Source organism: Centruroides vittatus, unplaced genomic scaffold (genome assembly GCF_030686945.1).
Source record: "Centruroides vittatus isolate TY-2023 unplaced genomic scaffold, ASM3068694v2 contig_19, whole genome shotgun sequence".
In the NCBI taxonomy this organism is placed as follows: domain Eukaryota; kingdom Metazoa; phylum Arthropoda; class Arachnida; order Scorpiones; family Buthidae; genus Centruroides; species Centruroides vittatus.
In genome coordinates this window covers 4,480,759-4,500,683 of record NW_027121169.1, presented here as the reverse complement: position 1 = coordinate 4,500,683, position 19,925 = coordinate 4,480,759, and the positions used below count along the sequence as shown (strand labels likewise).

The 19,925-nt window shown below is 25.4% G+C and overlaps 1 protein-coding gene and 1 long non-coding RNA gene across 7 annotated transcripts in view; one reads left to right on the top strand and one right to left on the bottom strand.

The window, feature by feature from the left end:
• The window catches only part of LOC136970162 (regulating synaptic membrane exocytosis protein 2-like), a 77,401-nt gene extending 67,596 nt beyond the window's left edge, over positions 1-9,805 (bottom strand). For all 6 annotated transcript variants that reach the window (XR_010879951.1, XR_010879952.1, XM_067264570.1 and 3 more), the window contains exon 1: positions 9,676-9,805. The gene's annotated coding sequence lies outside the window, so the exon portion shown is untranslated. The remainder of the gene's footprint in view (positions 1-9,675) is intronic.
• Positions 9,806-15,982: 6,177 nt separating this feature from the next.
• LOC136970269 (uncharacterized) lies at positions 15,983-16,854 on the top strand. Its single transcript, XR_010879967.1, has 2 exons — positions 15,983-16,107; positions 16,697-16,854. It is a non-coding gene; the product is annotated as an uncharacterized lncRNA (long non-coding RNA).
• The last annotated feature ends 3,071 nt before the right edge of the window (positions 16,855-19,925 follow it).

Here is a 19,925-nt window from a genome sequence, read left to right as displayed (position 1 = left end):
CAACAAAAGACAAAAACAAAAAAAAAGTTTAAAAACAAGTAAAATAGGCACTCAACGACAAATAAAAGAATAATATAAAAACAATTGAAATAGTATATCTTACAAAAATCCACTAAAGAAACACATGCGATAAAACCTTTTTGAAAACAGAGGGAAAATGAGGAAACAATAGAAAGAACTCGAAGAAAAATATTGGTAAAACTAAAAATGAAGAAATAGAATAGAACTAAGAAATGAGGAAAAATTGGAACGAATAAGAAAATGGAAGAAAATGGAGGAAAAGATGAAAGAGAGTGTTAAAAAAATCCAGCAACGAGTTGCGTAACTTTCTCGGCAAAAACACGTAAAATTGCATGTGGCTCCATATTTTTTTAAACTTTTTATTTTATTAATTATTATCAAATAACAAAAAAAAAACTTAATTTTGTGGGTAGAAGTGAGTTTTATAAAAAGTAATTGTAAATGCTTATAACGAGTAAAATCTTTGTTAAGTCCGACCCCACTTGAAATACGACACACGACAGTCTTTATCTTACGCTTCAAAATGAGTGAACAAAATCCTGTCTCCCACACACACACACACTAACATCCATATATACTGAAAAAATCCCCGAACTTTTTTGTATTTCTCGACGTTTTTAGGTGTCCTAAATTCAAAAGTGTAAAAATTTTTGGGGCCATTTTTTGATCGATCGCCATACTTTTCCTCTGTTATATAGGAGAAAGGAGAAAAACTAAAATATTAAAAAAAGAGGAAACGAAAGAACCGAAAATGCTTGTAAAAATTTCAAAATAGAAGCAAAAGTTTTATTAAAAATAATAACTGAAATATTAAACCAATAAGCTTTGTTAGAACAGAAAAAGAAACTTCATATAACAAATGTAGAAAGGAAGGAAATTGTCATTTATTCTAGCAATACTAGTTTCCTTTTTCAATTATTTTTATGTTAAATGAGCCGAAGAGAGTTTCTTAAGAAGCGAACAAGGCAGCTTAAGTTAGCTAAATAAATACAAAAAAAAAGACTAAATAAACCAATGAGTTTTAGTAGAAAGTACTTTAAATTCTTAATAAAGATACTTTACTTTTTTACATTTTCCCAATTTACAAATGTCGATGTTAACAAAGAGGATAATTTGGGTACACATCTAACCTCTTTTCTTCTGTAAAATAATAAATATCAAGATTATAGATTTACTTTTATATTTTTAATCCGATAATGTAAGAAAAAAATGTAAATTTATAAGCTGGAATTTTGTGATTTTTTGCGGAAAATATTATAGTACAATGACATTTCTTAATAGTCGAGTTTGACAAATAACCGGATTTTCTATACCATTTAGTGTAGCTTTCTATCCATCTTATCGGTGAGGCATTTACATTATTTAATTACAGAATGAAATCTTGAGTAATTAAGATAATTAGATATAGGAAAAAGTTCAAACCGAGTCACAGATGACGTTTTAATCTCTGGTAATAATATCTAATAGCAATTAATGAGAGTTGTTGGCATTTGGGAATAAATTACTGTTTACAATTTATTGTACATTTTTTAGATACATTTTTTCCTTACTTTTTGATGTATAAAGTTGACTCGACTGTAAATTTATGTAATTTATGTACATTTTGAATAATATGTTTACTGTGACTGGCCAGATTAAATTCATACAAAAATAGAAATAAAATGTATTAAATAAACATTTTTATTTAATAATTATTTATTTTAATCGAAATAAATTAACTATTAATAAAAAACAATAATTTTAAATCGTTAAATATAAAACTTTGAAAAAAAAGTAATTATAAATATAGGATGTTCTGGGTTTTGGATGTATTAATAAGATACAATTTTAAAATTGATCTTAAAGATAATTGGTTGAAAAAATAGCAATCAACCAATGAGCGTATCATTGACGATTTGAATAATTTGGATCATATCTCTCAGCCAATCACTGTCAAGAAGAACAATTATTGAATTGCGCTCATTGACAAAAAAGTTACGCACTCAGAATTGTCCGATTCTGCAAAACTCGACATACAACTATTTCTCAGACAGATTTATAAATAATTAAGGTTGTGGTCTAATTGCACACCAGGTATTGCCATCAGAGCGCATTGAAATATCTACCCATTACCGTATAAAAAGACTCGCAGAGACTCACTATTCAGAATTTTAAGTGAACTTGTTTGGAGATCTTCAAACGTCAGACATACCTACATGATTTAGTCAAAGGCATTATGCACAGCTGACGACTTTGAGAAAGACCGCATCATTAGGCTAAGGAAAAAATTCGCTGAATTGCCGGCCAGTTGGGCTGTTCTGATTTGACTGTGGAAAAGTGTTGAGGGCTGTAGATACTTTTGAAGTAAAACCTCAAAATATCTACTGCCCTCAACACTTCCACAGTACATATATAGCAGTCTGGTTCTGTGCACCCTAGACAGACCAACAGGATGAGATCCTGGATTGTGAAGAGCTGCAATGGCATATTTGTCCACCATCCACAGAATCCTTGCTAGAGAACCATGTGACTTCCCGTACCATTGGCAGGTGACTATTAGAGGCAAATTTGCATGCATGGCAAACGCTACGTATCCTGACATTAGCATTCCAATGTCGACTTCATTTGCAATGGTGTTTTAGAAAAGCATGGGCTGCTATAGACTGTCAGTGTATAGTATTGTCTTTAGCAACGAATCCTACTTCTAAATGAAAATGGACGCCCATTGTGAAAGTGTATGGATGACCAGTGGTGAGTGTTTCAATCTCACATTTACTGTTGAGTGGCATTGCTGAACCATTACTGGCGTGCTGATCTAGATAGCCATTTCGTATGACAGCCATTAAGGATGACCAGTCGGCCATCTTTAATAGTGATACATTGACCTGCACCCTCAGGTGCTGCATTTCATGGAAATGCTGCAAGCAGTCATTTTCCAGGAAGAAATTAATCGGTCGCCACAGCTAGGGTAACTCAGAAATGTTTCCGTCACGTTGCCACACTTCATTGGCCTGCTCGGTTTTTAGATTTATCGCCCATCGAGCACTTGTGCAACCAGAGGAAACTTCATCTTTTGCCATCTAAGAGCGTGAACAATGGCAATTGTAGTACCTGTGGAGCAATCCGTCGCAAGATAGCATACGGTGCCTGTATGCATCGTATCACCTCATATATACAGGCTAGAGAAAGTTCTACACAGCATTTAAGGTTCCTTTAAATGGTACCGTTGTTTCACAGAAAATTGTCCTTTTACAATGATATTATAACAACTTACTACAACCTGTATTAGTGCCAACATTACGTTGGAACTAATAAAGTTTCATTTGATTCTAATGCTCCTTCTTGGGAAGTAAATTTTTTGTAAATTTAAAAAATTAACCAATTACGAATCAGAAAGCTATATTGACAACCAATCAGCTTTAAAATTGTATATTTATGGTGTATCTTATGTAAATTCCGAAGGACCGACTATATTCATAAGAATTTTTTTTAATACTTTCAATACTTTAATAATGTTATATTTATATAAAATAAAAATTTATCTTATAAGGAATAATTTTAGCATGAACAGAATAAAATAATCCGCTTTACCGACTAAATATATTAATAGTATAAATGATTAAATTATTATTAATATTCAGTAAAGCATAGAAGCTGTTACATTTTCTAATTGCAAACTTATATTATCATGGATAATTTAAGAATCAAATTTAATATTATATTAAACCTAGAACTGTAGATAATAAACACCTTTATAAATCTTATACAGCCTTATTAAGTAACCTATAAAATTAATTTATAGAGGAATAGGATCAAAGGTCTCGTGTCTTTGAACGGGAGCAACGAGATTCGTTTACCTATTGAAAATAATAGCCTTAAAATTGATGTAAGAGCAATGCTGATTTGTCAATTTTATTGAATAATTAATATAATAGTAAATACAGGAATATATTGAAGAAAAATAAGAAAATTTTTCTCTAAATTATAGAGATTTTAAGATAATTAAGGGATATTTTTATGTGTTTTCTTTATTTTTATTATAAGCTATTAATTTTTTCGTAATTATATTTTAAAGTTTCTTTTAAAATAATTTTTTCTTTAGAGTTTTTTAAAAAATGATAATACATAAAAGTCAAAAATTCATACAGTAAATTATCTATTAAGAAATTTCGATTTCTCCCCTAAAGTTTTTACGTTTTTGTAGAATTTTTAAATTACTATTATCTAAAAAAAAAAACTTGTAATTTCCCTAATGAAATGGTCCCAATTTTCCCTAATAAATCCAATTTTTAGCAAAATTCCCCAAGTTTTAAATTCTTTAATTTTTTAAAGAAAGTCAAGGAACTTTTAATAGAGTTAATAGTGTTAAACTTTTTAGAAAAATTAAGGTTAAATCAAAAGAATTTTTAAAGGAAATTGAAAGAATTTTTTCAAATCGTGAGAAATGAAAATTTCTGTATAATAGAATTTCTGTATAGGGAAATTAAATTTCCTATAAATGAAATTTCCCTATAATAAATTTTCCTTATAATGGAAAAATTTATTATTCCCTTCATACGAAAAATTATCAACAGGGTTGAAATTTTCAAATTTAAGTAGGAGAAAATTTATAGGGAAGTTGTCATAATAGGAAAAATTGCCATGAAATAGAATGAAAAACAAAGCAGACTCTTTAAAGAGAAAATGTCGCAATAGGGAATTTTCCTATATAATTATATAATTTACTGATTCTTTTTCCTTCTTACAATATTTACCATAGAAAACAAAACTCAAACTTCAAAATTTTTAATTGGATCAAACATATTTATAAGCTAAATCCAAAAAATGATAAAATAATCATAATTTATCCATAGAATTTAATCAAAACTTTTAAACTATTCTCTAGATAAAGAAGAATTCGTTTTCCTTTAATCTCCAATGCGAAAAGTAGATTTTAAATCCACGTTTAATCAATACAGAACATAATAGAGAAGATTTCAAATTTAGAAAATTATTATATTTTTAATAATTACTTTTTCGAAATTTTCCACTTTTAAATCATATTAAAAGATAGATTCTTAAATAAACATTGATTTTAAAAAGTTATTAACATATTCCTTTATTATAAAAATTAAATTAAGACATAAAAATGAGTGCATATTCATTTAAATATCGATACAGAGGAACGTGACATGGAATAATTTAAATATAAATTATCAGCATCCCTGAAAAATTAATGAACCAAGAAGAAAAGAAAACATCAAAAGAACAGATTTTTCTAATTTTGACATATAATAAATTATTATTATTAATACTTTTTTAAAAATTTATTTTTAACAATTAAAACAAGGAAAATAGTTAAATATAATTAGTAAATGGAAAAAGATGGGGGTAAAAATCAAAGCATTGAACGGGTTGGATGTTGAAGTGTTTGTATTAATGCAACATCCGGATGTTAAGATACGTGCATGGATGCTCTCTTCGATTAAAGAAGGGAAGTAGACAACAAACTGACATGCTATTTGTCAAACACGCCATCTTCTCCATCACGAAACGTCTCAAAAACATTCAGTTTATACATCAAGAATGATGATGGCAATATAATTATTTTATATATGAAATTGAATCGTCGTTTCTAGTTTCTTATCTCATTTTATGTATATTTAAAAGAAAAATATGAAATAAACACGAAATTTTTATCGGATTTAATGGTATGGAAATAAAGATAAGGATAATAACAATAAGAAGCTGATGCCAAGATGAATTTTTGATAATATCATTAACTTATTGATAACAAAATGCGCATATTAGTTAGACATATGAAGGTTAAGGCGATGATGATGCACACATTAAACCATCTTTTCTAGCACGAGATGTTTCAACAAAATGTAGCTTATAGATCAAGAGAGATATGATGATATGATGATTTCTTTATAAACTGAATTTTCGTTTTTGATATCTCTTATCTTCCTGGATGCGAATATTTAAATGAAAACAGTGAAAACAGTGATAAAATAAAGATGAGATTTGCATCAATTTTAATGTAATTGAAATAAGGATAAGGGTGATGATGATGATGATGCCAACTTAGATTTTCTAATAATGGAATGAAGATAATGGTTTCAGCTTAAAGATGATGAAACGTGGATGATATTAGTTATATAAAAATAAAGAAAAAGACGATAATATAAAAATGATAACGTATAAATAAAATTAATGACAAAAAAGTAAATATTATAATAAGATAAAGATAACGATATCAAGGAAATGATGAGAAGTTAAAATTATTAATGATGAAATGAAGTTAATAAAGTATAAAAACAGACGTCTTGACAGGTGTTTTTGTCGACATGAAGACAATGTTGCAAACGTTAAAATACAAAAGTTATAAAATTGAAAGAGAAAATTCTAAAATCAGAATCTTTGAAGCGCCTCGACACTACTTAAAAGTGTTTTTGTTTTTTGTTTTTAGTAAAAATAAAATTAGACACGAAAGTTTTACTCAAGATAAAACCATTATTCGGTAGAAGAACAAACATTTCTTACTATAAACGTCAAATGTTACGTTTATGGACGATGTCATTCAGTGTTAAGAGTAATTATATCTCGACTGTCATTACTCGTTGTCGGATGTGATTTTCAACTGAATAAAGGCCGTTTACGGCTTTACTTAACATTTTAGATTTATCTTAATGATAGAAATTTTGCATAAACAGAACAAAAATTCTAATGTAAATAATATATATATATGTATATAAATGCTGCCACAACGCATAAACGTCGTCTTATAAGTCAACTTTTACATGTACGATGATGTTTATTTTATCATTCTAAATGTCATCCATTAGAGCGCTTAATGCTTTTACCATTGTCTTTAGTACTCGAAGAAGATATGTAATAATGTTGCTAATACTTAAACTAACTGTTGTATATCTTACAATGAAATTTAATTGAAGATATTGTTGGTATAATGCTACGAAAATAGCAGAAAACTTAAAAATTGAATCATTTTCCAACGTACACATTGTCCTCTAAGAGAACTTTTGTCTAAATATAGTGATTTTATATAGACTATATATAAAGAAGATACATAAATATTTCAGCTTAAAGTTGAAAATAGATAGATGATATTAAAGATACTAGTTATATTAAAACGAAGATAATGATGATAATCATATTTAACATTTTGTGCTAATCATTAATGAATGATTCAAATATTTAGCGTATGAGATAATATTCAAAAAATGCATGTGTTAATTGTTTATAACTAATACATCTATAATTTGAGTGTTTTGAAATATTGTTCTTCTCCATCATCTGCATCATCTTCCCTCTCTCTTGCACTCGAAAACAATTCGCAAAGTTCTCTAGAGATGCATTCGTCGGTTATCTTTTGATACCTTCCAGAAACCTCATAAGTAAATACTGTATATCAAATGTTAAGAATGTGTAGAAATTCAAAAAAGTCATTCTGTTTCTGAAATAGAAATGGAAAAACAAACTTTTCTAGTGCATAAAAATGTATAATTTATCCTTAAATTGGAATTTTATTAAGAAAATTAAAGTTTAAAACCGCTTAAATACAGAGAATCAGCAAAAATAAAAGCAAAATTGTCTTTTATTATTTGATTTTCCAAGTGATTTGAATCAGAAATTTAATTGGATTTTTATAAGAAATTAATAATTTTATAGATTTTTATACAGATATAACTTTAATATAATTAAAATATTTATGATTAGAAGAATGAATTTTATATATTGAAGCATCAACTCGTATATTAATACGATTAAATTTTATTGACTCAATGATGAAATATGGAGAGAATTAATTATTTACAGGATGCATTATCGAAATTTTTTTTATTTATTTGTCAACGGATCGATACTTTTTCTCGAATAAAAAACAAGAAAAAACTGTAAAAAATTATAAAAATATTCGTTTTTGCCTTTTTCCCTAAAATATTAAGCCATGGGATATTGTATAAGACCAGTGTTATTTATTGTCTACGATATTTATCTCTAATCCATAACTATCGACTTTCTGTAGACATAAATAAAAAATTTCAATAAAGAAACGACAACATTTTTTATATAGTTTATGAAGAAATATATATAAAAACCCATCTAAGTTGGTAGGTTTTCTACTTTGTGCATCACTTAGCGCTATAGTAAAGTCAATATTTGTTCGTGAGTAAAATTAAACGATCCGGCCTACGTCTGGAAACATAAATTTAAACATTAACTATTTGATAAGTGTAGTTAAATTAAACTACATTAAACCCTTCATTTTGAGGTATCTCGTGACGCTTCGCGTTGCTTATTTAAGTAACGCGAATGTCGCGCCGCGGTTCTTATCTATTACTTTTTCCCCCCTCATTTTTAAATGGCAATAACTCGATACCTTATGTATCTTTAGTTATAAAATTTTATAGATATTGAAGTAGGAAACTAGAAAAAATTTTTCTTTATAAAAAACATATATTTTTTTATATAATTTTATGTTCCAGTTTTCTTTGAGATTTATGTTAAAGTTGGATAGAAAAATCATCTTTAGACACTCAAAACGTGTTCAAGATGTCTGAGAACGTGTTTTTCTATCGAAATTTGTGCATCGATTTTTTCATGAATACAATACCTGCCTGTTTTTGTACTGGATATTATGTAGAGAGTAACAAGATAAGATGCAAGAAGATCGCATCAAAAGTTAATTTTTTTAGGCAAAAAATAGAAAAAATTTTAAAAAATGATATAAAAATAATACATATTCTTACAGATGTTACTAATTATATGCTAATTCTCTTTCAAATTAAAATACTATTAAACATCAGTTTAAACAGGACATTGACAGGTAAAGAAAGCGCTTGTATAATTTTAAACTTAATTTTTTTTTTATACTTTTTTGTGTCTCCTCCATCAACTTTCATTACAGCAATTCTGATATTAAAGGGAATTATTCACACTCCACCAAACACTTGTAAAATTAAACTCTTTTTATGATAAGATGAGTTACAAACAGGAAGAGATTAAAGACAAGGGGAAAAAAACGTTTTTTAAATTATTTTATTAAAAATTGAGATTTAAATTAGAATTTTTAATTATTTATCTCTTAAAAATCCATTAAAATAAATTTATTATAAAGTTTCTAAGATATAACGCAAACAAAATACATTGCGTTTAGTTACTGATGTTAATATTTAAAAATTAAAATTTTTTTTAAATCACGTATTATAAAATTAAGATAAAAATTGAATAAAGTATAATGTTATTTTTCGATTTAATTAATATTTTGTTAATTATAAATCATAAATATAACAGGGAAAAGAAGCGCGAGTAACGAGAACACGTACCAGATGATGTCGATTATATTCAGTGAGTAGAAAGAGATAGAGAGAGGCAAATAGAGAAAAAATAAACCTTCAGGCAATTTCTCTTACAAAAATACCACGAAAATAAATAACTAAACACAATTAGATACGAAAGTAATAATAATAATAATAAAAGAAGTAGAAAAAGAATAAATTCTACAACTTGGGTTTTGTTATAGAAATAAAATTATTTAAATGAGAGAAAAAGCGTGTCGACCCATCTACAAGACAGCAACAAGTTTGTACAGTTTCAATCATTTTCCAACGTTTAGGTTAAACTGTAATGTATGTAAAACTACTAAACGTTTAAAATAACATAACAATAACTTACCTATATTTTTAATTTGTCTTGGGATTCTTCATTAAGAGATATGTAAGCATCGCCGGATGCACAGAAGTAACGAAATACTCACAGATTTATCAGCCGTAAACTCCTTACTCTGAAAGAGACGACGGTGGCGCTGACTGGTGACAAAACCCCCGGTCGGTTCCACTCGATGGACAGGGTAGTCGAGTGACAAGAATCTCTCTTCTAATAAAATTATCAACGTTTACAAAGTCGTAACATTGAAAATTACGCTGCAATTATCACACTTAATTTGAAAAAAGATTAACTAATTTACTCGCTAATTTAGCTTTAAATTGTTCTACAACCATGTTAACAACTCAACTTACAAGTCATCTTCTTTAGGGTTTCCTCTTCCGGAATGGTATTATTAGATTAAAAATTATATTAAAGTCATTTTAAACTACAATACAATACATATATATGATTCTTATAAGTATATTTAACATTAGGATCACGTATCTTGATAATTCTCCATCAATTCCCGTGACAATTTATATGAAGTCTTAAGGCTGAAAGCCTGGTTTTTAAGCCACATAACAACGTTAGGCTTTTCTGTATAGATTGGAAGTTATAAGGAGGAGACACCTTTACAGGGGCTACGCTCCTAATTATCTATATCAAAAATCTCTCGGGAGTAGGTCGTTTCATTAGTTTAAAACGAATTCTAGAAACTATATAAAAAACTGGAGAATACCGTATCATAAAGAGATGGGCTACGTGACGGAATTATACTTCATAATAGCGATGTAAAGATATTAAGCAATTAAAACGTCTGTTCTTTACATGCAAATGAAAAAATATTAAATTAATACATGCGCTTGGAATGTTTACTTTGTATATTTTTATATCTCGCGTGCTGTAGGTTGCCCTCGTATTACTCTTGTAATTTTTATTAGTAAAATATGATTTCATAAAAGAAATAAAAAAAATTTTTAATTAAAATTTAAAATTTACGAAGCTCGATAAAACTTTATAAAGTGTAAATCATTTTAAAATTTTACGTCATCATCCTCTTAATCTTTTAATTATAATTAACAAAAATAAATTACAAAAATTTCTGATTCAAATTATATTTTTCTAACAAAAATATTAAAAAAATAAATGAGCAATGATAGTGTTATATCTTATTAAAATATTTATCACTTTATTTAAGTAAATTAGATATAAAAGTACAGCATTTTTTCCTACTATCATTCGATATTCCTTTATTAAAACTATAGAAAAAATAATCAAAAAAAGGAAAAAAAGTTATTCAGTTTAATGTAAGTGACGATTAATCTGAAAGAAAAAACCAGATGATAAGCGAGTTCTATGAGTAAAGAACGTATTATTCTGGCGTGTATGTCGAAATGGAATATGTAGCAATAAATTATCTAGGTAATTTAACAACGTTTACTATATTACCATAGTAATTTATTCTATCTTGTAAGCTGGGATCTTTAACCACGCGTTGAGTCCTTTACTCTCATTACAGTACGACTCAAGGAAATAAAAAGGAATTAACTAACTATTTTTTAATCTTTAATAATTCCATATTTTACGTACAGACAAAACAATCGATAAATACGACAGCAGAAAGTATTTTTTTAAATATTAAAAATTTTGCTATTATTCTGTTTATAAATTTCATATAAAAAGACAATTGACTAATTAACTATTTTGTTAATGCTAAATTCTAATAAATTATTATAAAAAATTTTTAAAAAATAATGGAATTTTCATGTAATTAAAAAGTACAGAAAATTTCTACTTTATGTTTACACAAAAATCATTTTATAAATTACTCTACAATATAAATAAAAATGATTGAATTAGACGTTGTTAAGTACATATTGTTATTGTTATTAATTTACTTTCTCCATAATAATAAATTCAAATTTGTTCTGATATTATGAGAGCGATTCAAGAGCTAATGCTAAATCAATCATAACAAATTTTTCTCTAAATCTCTCTTTTATCTAGTTTACTTCAAGGTAGAATGAATAAGTTAGAGCCATGAAATTTATGGAATTCTGATGTTAAAGATTTTATTTTTAATTAATTAATATAAAATACAGAAAGAAGACTTCGAATACAATCATAATACAATCATTCATAATTTTAAATTAATTACGTATAATTTTTATTCATTAAAAGTAAAATAATGGTTTAATACTTAAATATTTATTATTTTATCATAAGGTGATTCGTTAATCGATGCTTAAATATATCTTGGAAATTTATCTTGTAACTTCATAATTTAATTGTATTTTTCCATTTTATTCTATGTTAAAGTAATTTTTTGAGTAAAATAATGCTTTAAAATGTTCATTTTAGAATGTTTAGAAGTGATCTTTTTAATATTTTCATGACTTATTTACATTTTTCTATATTTTAACTATCGTAACGTTTCAAAATGTTTTATATAACTAAAAATGAAAGAAATTTTGTGATATTTTTTCATAATTTAATCGTGTTTCACTGTCTTTTGCAATGTAAAAGCAATTCAAAATACAGATACAATGAAACAAAAGTTATTTAATGCGTTTTAGTACTTTATAACACGTTAAAAAATGGATTTACCAATAAAATTATGCTTCAAAATACTGAAAACGAGTAAATATTCTTTTTTATATGTGTTTGTCATTTTATAGCATGTTAAAAATCGATTTTAAAGTAAAATGACGGTTTAAAATGCTTATATAATCAAAACTTTTAAGATTTTAAAATAAAAGAAGTGTAAGCCAATGTGTTAACTACAAATTATACAAACCATATAAAAATATTTTATAATTTTTTATAAATTTATTTAATAACTAAAACTCCGTGCACTCAAAAGGATACTCTGAATAATCTTAAAGAATTTACTTTTTCTCAAATAATACGCGTTTCATCTATATATATAAAAACGAATGTATGTCTGTCTGTCTGTTTGTCTTTCATGCATTACTACACCATTTATCCGATTGCCATGAAACTTTGAGAAGTTGTTTAATACACTCCCGCGAAGGTTTGTGGCATATGTGAAGACCACCATTTCCCCCTTCCAAAAATATCTTTATATATGGATTAAGACTTTTATGTCCAACAGATGGCGCTAACTCTGACGACCTAAGTTTGCTTTTCTGTGAGGCATTATGCTTTTCTGTGAGAATGGACTAAAGCAGATCATTTTCTATCTATCTATATAAATAAAATATAACGTTCGTTTGTTCCTTCCGATTCCTTTGAAATTTTGACACAACGTTGCATTCGAATACGCACGTGTTTTTATATAATATACATGTCGAAATTCCCACCACTGGGGGGAGATGGACAGGATTAAGGCTTACCGTGAAGAACTCGGATTCTATTATACTATTTTACATGCGGTTTTTTTATCGTTTTTAATTGCGTTTTAATAGGTTACGTTAACAGAATATACACTAAAAAGGGATTTTTCGATATTTCCTTGCGGGGGAGAGGGACAGGATTAAGGCTTACTGTAAAGAACTCGGCTTTTATTATACTATTTTAGATGCGTTTTTGACTGCGTTTTAATAGGGTACGTCAAGAGAATGTGCACTAAGAAGGAATTTTTTGAAATTCTCCCCACGGGGAAGTGTTATACATTTATAATAGATACATTTTAAGCCACAACAACGCGTGGCCGGGTCAGCTAGTGCACTATAAAACGTTAAAAATATTCTAGGATACATTTTTAAAGCTAAATCTTAATCAAATTATTCATAAAGTGGGTTATTTTGCATTTAAAACGTTAAATTCCTCATACATACAGCCGGCACTTAAATATAAATTTTATGATCCTCTCAATTTAAACTGACTTTAACCACCAGAGGGCTAAACGTCAAATCTAATCGGTTAATTATTCCAACTTTGAATTATTTGTATAACTCATCGAAAATAATATTAAATTCAAATATTAAATAAGAAATCGACATAAAAATCAATTAAAATAATTAATAATAATTATCTATAAAATCATATGCTATTACAAAAATAAAATTATGCTAACAGAACCGGAAGCGAGATCGCGACATAATCATACGATAATTGTCCGAACGATTTTGCAGTTGGCCCCCTAGTGGCAATTCAATTTTGCTTTTGAAAATTATTTTTTAATTTTTTTAAATTTCAAATTTTAAAATAAGAATATAAATAATTATTATAATATGAGAAGAAAAATCAATATAAAAAATTAATTTAAAATTTTTATCATTATATTTAAATCGGAATCAAATTTTTAAAAAGTAAGAAATAATTAATATGAAATTAGAATTGACATCGCGGGGTAATCAAACGATAAAAACTTTTGCATTCGGCCCTCTGGTGGCCTTTTCAATTTTATTACAGTGAATTATTTCGGAATTTTCGAATTTCAAATTTTAAAATATAAATATTAAAATAAGATGTTTACTAGAAAATTCGAATGCTCGTAAATTATAAAACAAAAAAATCTCAGAAGAATTTTAATAGAAACGATTTTGCTATATAAAATTTATAAGTTAATTTCCTGCTATTGATTTTATATATTCAAAATGCATCGAGTACAATATAAAACATTACATTATTTCTTTATTAATTATTATTTCTTTTAACTAATTTTCATCCTTAATTTTTATTTATTAAATTTTTAAAATTAATATTTAAAATTGAGGAGAAATAACATTGTATTTTTGTCACTCATATTAGAAGATATAAAGAATATTATTAAGGTTTTTAAAGGCAAAATAACTTAATTTAAAATGTTATTTTAAAAATAATTTTGATTACGTTATAACTCAATTATTCTCAATCTAATTTTTAATATTTTATTAAGAAAACTCTTCAAAAATATCCTAAGATTATTAAAAAAAACCCATTAAGTTAAATCATCTCTATTTTTATAATTATTCAAATAACTCATGAATATATTTATTTTTCAAAATTTTCTTAAATTTTTCATATAAATTTTGTATAATTTCTTCAATATTCAGGAAATTTCCTACATTTTACGAATTTTTTAAATTCTTCTTGGATACTTTTTTCAGGAAGTTTCATAATACTTTTTAAAACATTTTCCCTAATTCCCAAATCTATAATTTTTATATTTCAAAAATATTATAAAAATCCTTTTCTCGGAAAAATTAATAATTATTTTGAAAAATAATTTTTAACTTTCTCAGTACATTTCTCATAAATAAAGTCAAAATATATTTATTTTTAATGAAAAAAATTTTAAACTAATTTTTAGGGAAAAATATTTTTTTCATAATTTTTATATTTAAGTTAATTATTTTATTAATATAAATAAAAATTATTATAAAATTATTTAAAAATACGTTAAATAATAAATATATATACAACAGATATACCTCTGAACAACAGTCAATGACTCTAACATAAAATAATGGCTGCTGTTTAGTGGTGGTGGTAATGCTTTACAAATACATACAAATACATAAAATTATTAAATATAAAGTTCATTTATGAATTTATAAATATTATTCTTAGATATAAGGAAAATAATTTTAAATATATATATATTTTTTAAATACATTATAAACCTGAAAAAATAATACTACAAGAGGATATTGTTATTACAGAAAAGGTTACATCTCCCAAGAAAATTTATAAGTAAAATGATTTTTAAAGCTATAGAATGAATAATTTTCTATGGAAAGATTTAAATAAATCATTTTATACATATAAATAAGAAAAATATTTTATTTTATTGAAGATATTTTTCTCCAAAGTATCCCTTAGAGACATGATAGAATAGGATAAGAATATTCATAAAGCCATTACCATTGGCAACAATTTATGATAAATGATCGAAATTCATAAATAAACTGCAGAAAATATAATAAAAAAGATTTATGTATCGAAAATGTATGAAAAATAATATATATTTAAATATAATTCTAGGAATCACATCTGTAAAATGATATTATTAACGTTAAAAGTTTATAACTTATTTAATAACATTTTATCAAAGGAAGAGAGCAGCTTTAATTAATTTAATTAATTTTAATTAAATTCAATTTACTAATTATTTATTTTTATTTAAATGTAATTCAAGTATAAAATTTTGTAAAAGTTACCGGAAAGACCTTTAAAACTTAATTACTAGTATTTATTGCAAAGTTAATTCTTATAAAAATTTATTTATTTACTTATTTGCTTGAATTTTCATTATAACTTTTAGATATTTCTAAAAATAATTTCATTAGAAATAATTATTAAATTTTAAAATTCTTTCTATAAAAAACTTGAAAAAATTCTTTTAAAAATTTCAAAAAATTCAAAATAAAAATTTCGAATTTTTAAAAGTTTTGGAATTCTACGAAATCATGCGAATATATTGGTTTCAGATCGAATAAACTTCTTGAATGATGCGATATTCCTTAGTAATTCCGACTTTCAAGTAGAAAAAAAAAACGATTGGAAATGGAAGTAAATATTCTTTAATTTTATTTAATAATAATATTTATCGAATAGAATAGTTTATAAATTATTAAAAACAATATTAAAAGGTTTCAGATTGATTTAAAAGTCATTTATTTATGATAATCTAATTGATAAAACAGCGTAAAAATTTTAATGAAAAATTAATTTTGAATGAATTTAATTATTAAAAATTAAATTTTTTAACTATTTAAAAAATAATTAACAATGTTTACAATATAAATTTAATTAGTTAATTATCTTACATAAATTTATTAATTTTACATAAAAGAAAATAATAATTTCCATCTTAGTGAATCTCGGGTTCAAAAGGGCACAAAAATTAAAGAAACTAATTAATTTTAAAAGTAATCTATCTGATAAATAATAATTTTAAGTTGTTTAAAATTAATTAAGAATGTTTTTTTTATTTAAAAGTATTAATTATTTTTTTTTTTGTTAATTGAATAATATATTTGTAAAATGAGAAGGTAAAATATACTTTAGAATAGTATGAAGTAAGCTATGACTGTTATCTTTAATTATCTTTCCAAGATGAAGATGATAATATTTAATTTCTTTACAGAAAAATAGAAAGAATTCAATTAACAATCAACAAGTTAAAAAGAATTACTTGAAACAAAATCTCATTAGCTGAGAAATCGTGATTTTATTGAGATAACAATAGCAGTACTTCTCATTGTAACGAAAATATCAGAGAGCAGAAACCTCTTTCAAGCTAGAAATAAACCATCAAAGAAAATAAAAAAAAAAATAAAATAAAATAAATAAAAGAGATTCTCTACATTAAACAAGAGTCTAATCTTTCATAAAGATGATAAATTCTGTAAAATATTTCATTTAAAATTAGTATTTGACCCTTTAAAATACGCTAAATTAATCAGAATGTAATTTTAAAAAATAATAAACTATAAATTAAAATATTCTGAAATTATTCTATTTTCTTGATAATAAAATAGGAGTTATTTGAGTAATTATTCACTTTAGTGAAGCTAATTAGTAATTAATTAGCATTAAAGTTTTTCGTAGAAGAGATATTTCAAGAAATTACCCTTATTAAAAAGAATAATCTATCGAGATATCTCCTTTGTTAGAGAAGGAAAAAAAGACTAAAAATGACATTATATATTAAAATTTAAAAATATTTCTAGTAAATAAGGTTTTAAAGTGCCCTAAAATATCTTTTAACGATTAATTTGGGAATAAGTTACATAATTCAATGAATAACTTCTCATTAAATGCCATAAGATACGATTGTATTTTATGAAAATTAGGAAATTCTATAAGAAAAATATTAATATAAAATTTCATTTTAAATTATTTTAGGGTTTATAGAAACCTATTTAATACATTAATTAATGTTTAATATAACCCAATTACTTGAAAAAGCGCAATAAATTTCTTTCGTTTATAAATATTATGCATTCTTGTTGGTGATTGGTCGACTGATAGGTCAATCAAGTTGTTTGAATTTGAATTGAGCCAATATCACGAGCTGAATCGAATTTCATCCAATCAGTAGCGCGAATGCACATTAGGTTTGAAATACCTTGACTTTTGTATAAGTCGATTACTAAAAAAATCAAGATAGTTTTAATTGACTTTTTTAGTACTTTATAAAGCATAATATCGGAGTCTTTTATAAATTATATACCTACGAATTATTAAAATAATAATAATCTTTACTCAATTCAAAATTGCAGCGAGATGCATCGCGATACAACCAGTATTTATACGACGCGAATCCCAATTAAATTGCGATTCGAATCGCAATTTTTTAGAGAATTCAAAAATTGCTTTAAAAATGAAAATAAATTAAATAAAAACTATTTTAAAAAACTGCTAAAATTGCTTTTCGAGAGTTCATTTCAGTTACGATATTTTCATATCGTGTTTTTATGTCAAAACAAAAATATTTTCATTCGTTTCATGTGCAACACGACAGAAATAATGATGTAAAAGTATTAAAAACGTTTTGTAAACAACACCCGACTTCAAGAAAATCGATTCTTACATGAATACACGAAAGCATTTACGTGTAATCGATATTAAAATCATGCTTCGTACAGATACAACTTCCACTAAATGAGAAAACGGTGCTCTTGGTACTGCCATTTTCTCACCTTGCGGAAAATTTTCGCATTACTCTTCTAAATGGTTTGGATATTATTTAATAAAATCTTAAATTCTTTTTAAATAAATTGTTTGATAGTTTCTTACATTTTTCAATTTTTAAGATACGAGCACACTGAATTTTCCGTTCAAGTTGCATTGCCACCCAACTAAATTATGTTTAAAAATCTGTATTGCTGCATTCTTATGTATATATATACACGTAATTATGAATATTTTAAAGTAAATAAACACAAATAAACATAGGAATAATATCGATAATATAATGAAATTTATAAGCAATACGCGCGCGACAACTCATAAGATACACAGACTAACGTCAGTAACGAGTTATTAAATTATTACACCATAATTACTTTTTAAATTATAAAATTTCATTAGCAATTTGATATAATTATTTATTAAAATAATTAAATATCTAATAAATATATTAGATATTCGCTTACCAGAGCGCGACGCGAGAAACGACACGCGCCTCACTTAAGGATCAAATTATTCTAATTTTAAAGAAAATTTAAAAGAATTGACACTAATCTCGACATATTTTCGACTTAAATTTTAAATTGTTAAAGCTATTTTGATTGCAAAGTTATTATTACCACTTAAATTTTCTGAAAATGGCTAACAAAGATTATGCAAATTTAACTGCAAGAGACTTAAAATACTCAATTTTTCATTTAAAAAACTACGAAAATGTAATAAAAAATTAATTTTCCTTTTTCTAGAATATTAAAAAAAAAGAAAAAAATCATTTTTATAAATTTGTATACGTTTTGTAAATAGAAAATAAAGTAATAAAAAGAAATTTCTAGTCGAATACAGAAGCGAAACGTATTTTTTTTTCTTTTATTATATATATATATTTTCTACTAGAATTTTATTTTTTAGGATTTTTCTTTATGCACAAAAAATACGATTTGATTTCCATTGACTTTTTTAACGTAAAAAAATACAAATTTATCGAGAAAAGTAATCAATACATTAAGTTTCTATATATACAAAACTCCAAATAAATTAAATTTTTTACAAATATATTTTTAAAATTATTAAATAACTAATTTAATATAAAACTATTGCTTTAATTAAGTACAACTAATTACTTATAATCTTTGAAAATGTTAATCGTGTTGTTTGAATTTGAATTAAACCAATAGCACGAACCGAATTGAATTTCATCCGATTAGAAGCACGAATGTATATTACATTTGAAATGCCTTAATTATCTGTATAATTCTACGGCCAAAAAGTCAAGAGAGCTTTAATTGTTTTTTACACGTTCTAAAAGTATGACATTTCCTGATTGTAAATAAAATAAATTCTAATTTATACATTAATTACAACAACTACGTAGAATTTCTCAACAAATATATTGAAATTCATACTTCCTAATTTACTCTATCTGCTCAATATCCTTTTCCCCTTTCTCATCTCCTTATTTTCTTCCTTTCTCCAGCCTCGGTTCTTGAGTAAGCTCTCTTTTAATTTAACAAATTAATGCTAAAGTATAAATAGGTGCTTTACCACGTTACACGAGACGTAGTTTGTAAGGAAAGTTAATACAATAATTATATAATTTTTATTTTTTCTAAAAAGTTCAAAAATAAATTATCTTAATTTTGAAAATGAATAAATACAAACCTCTAAACAATAGCCACTGACGGGAACAAAAGATG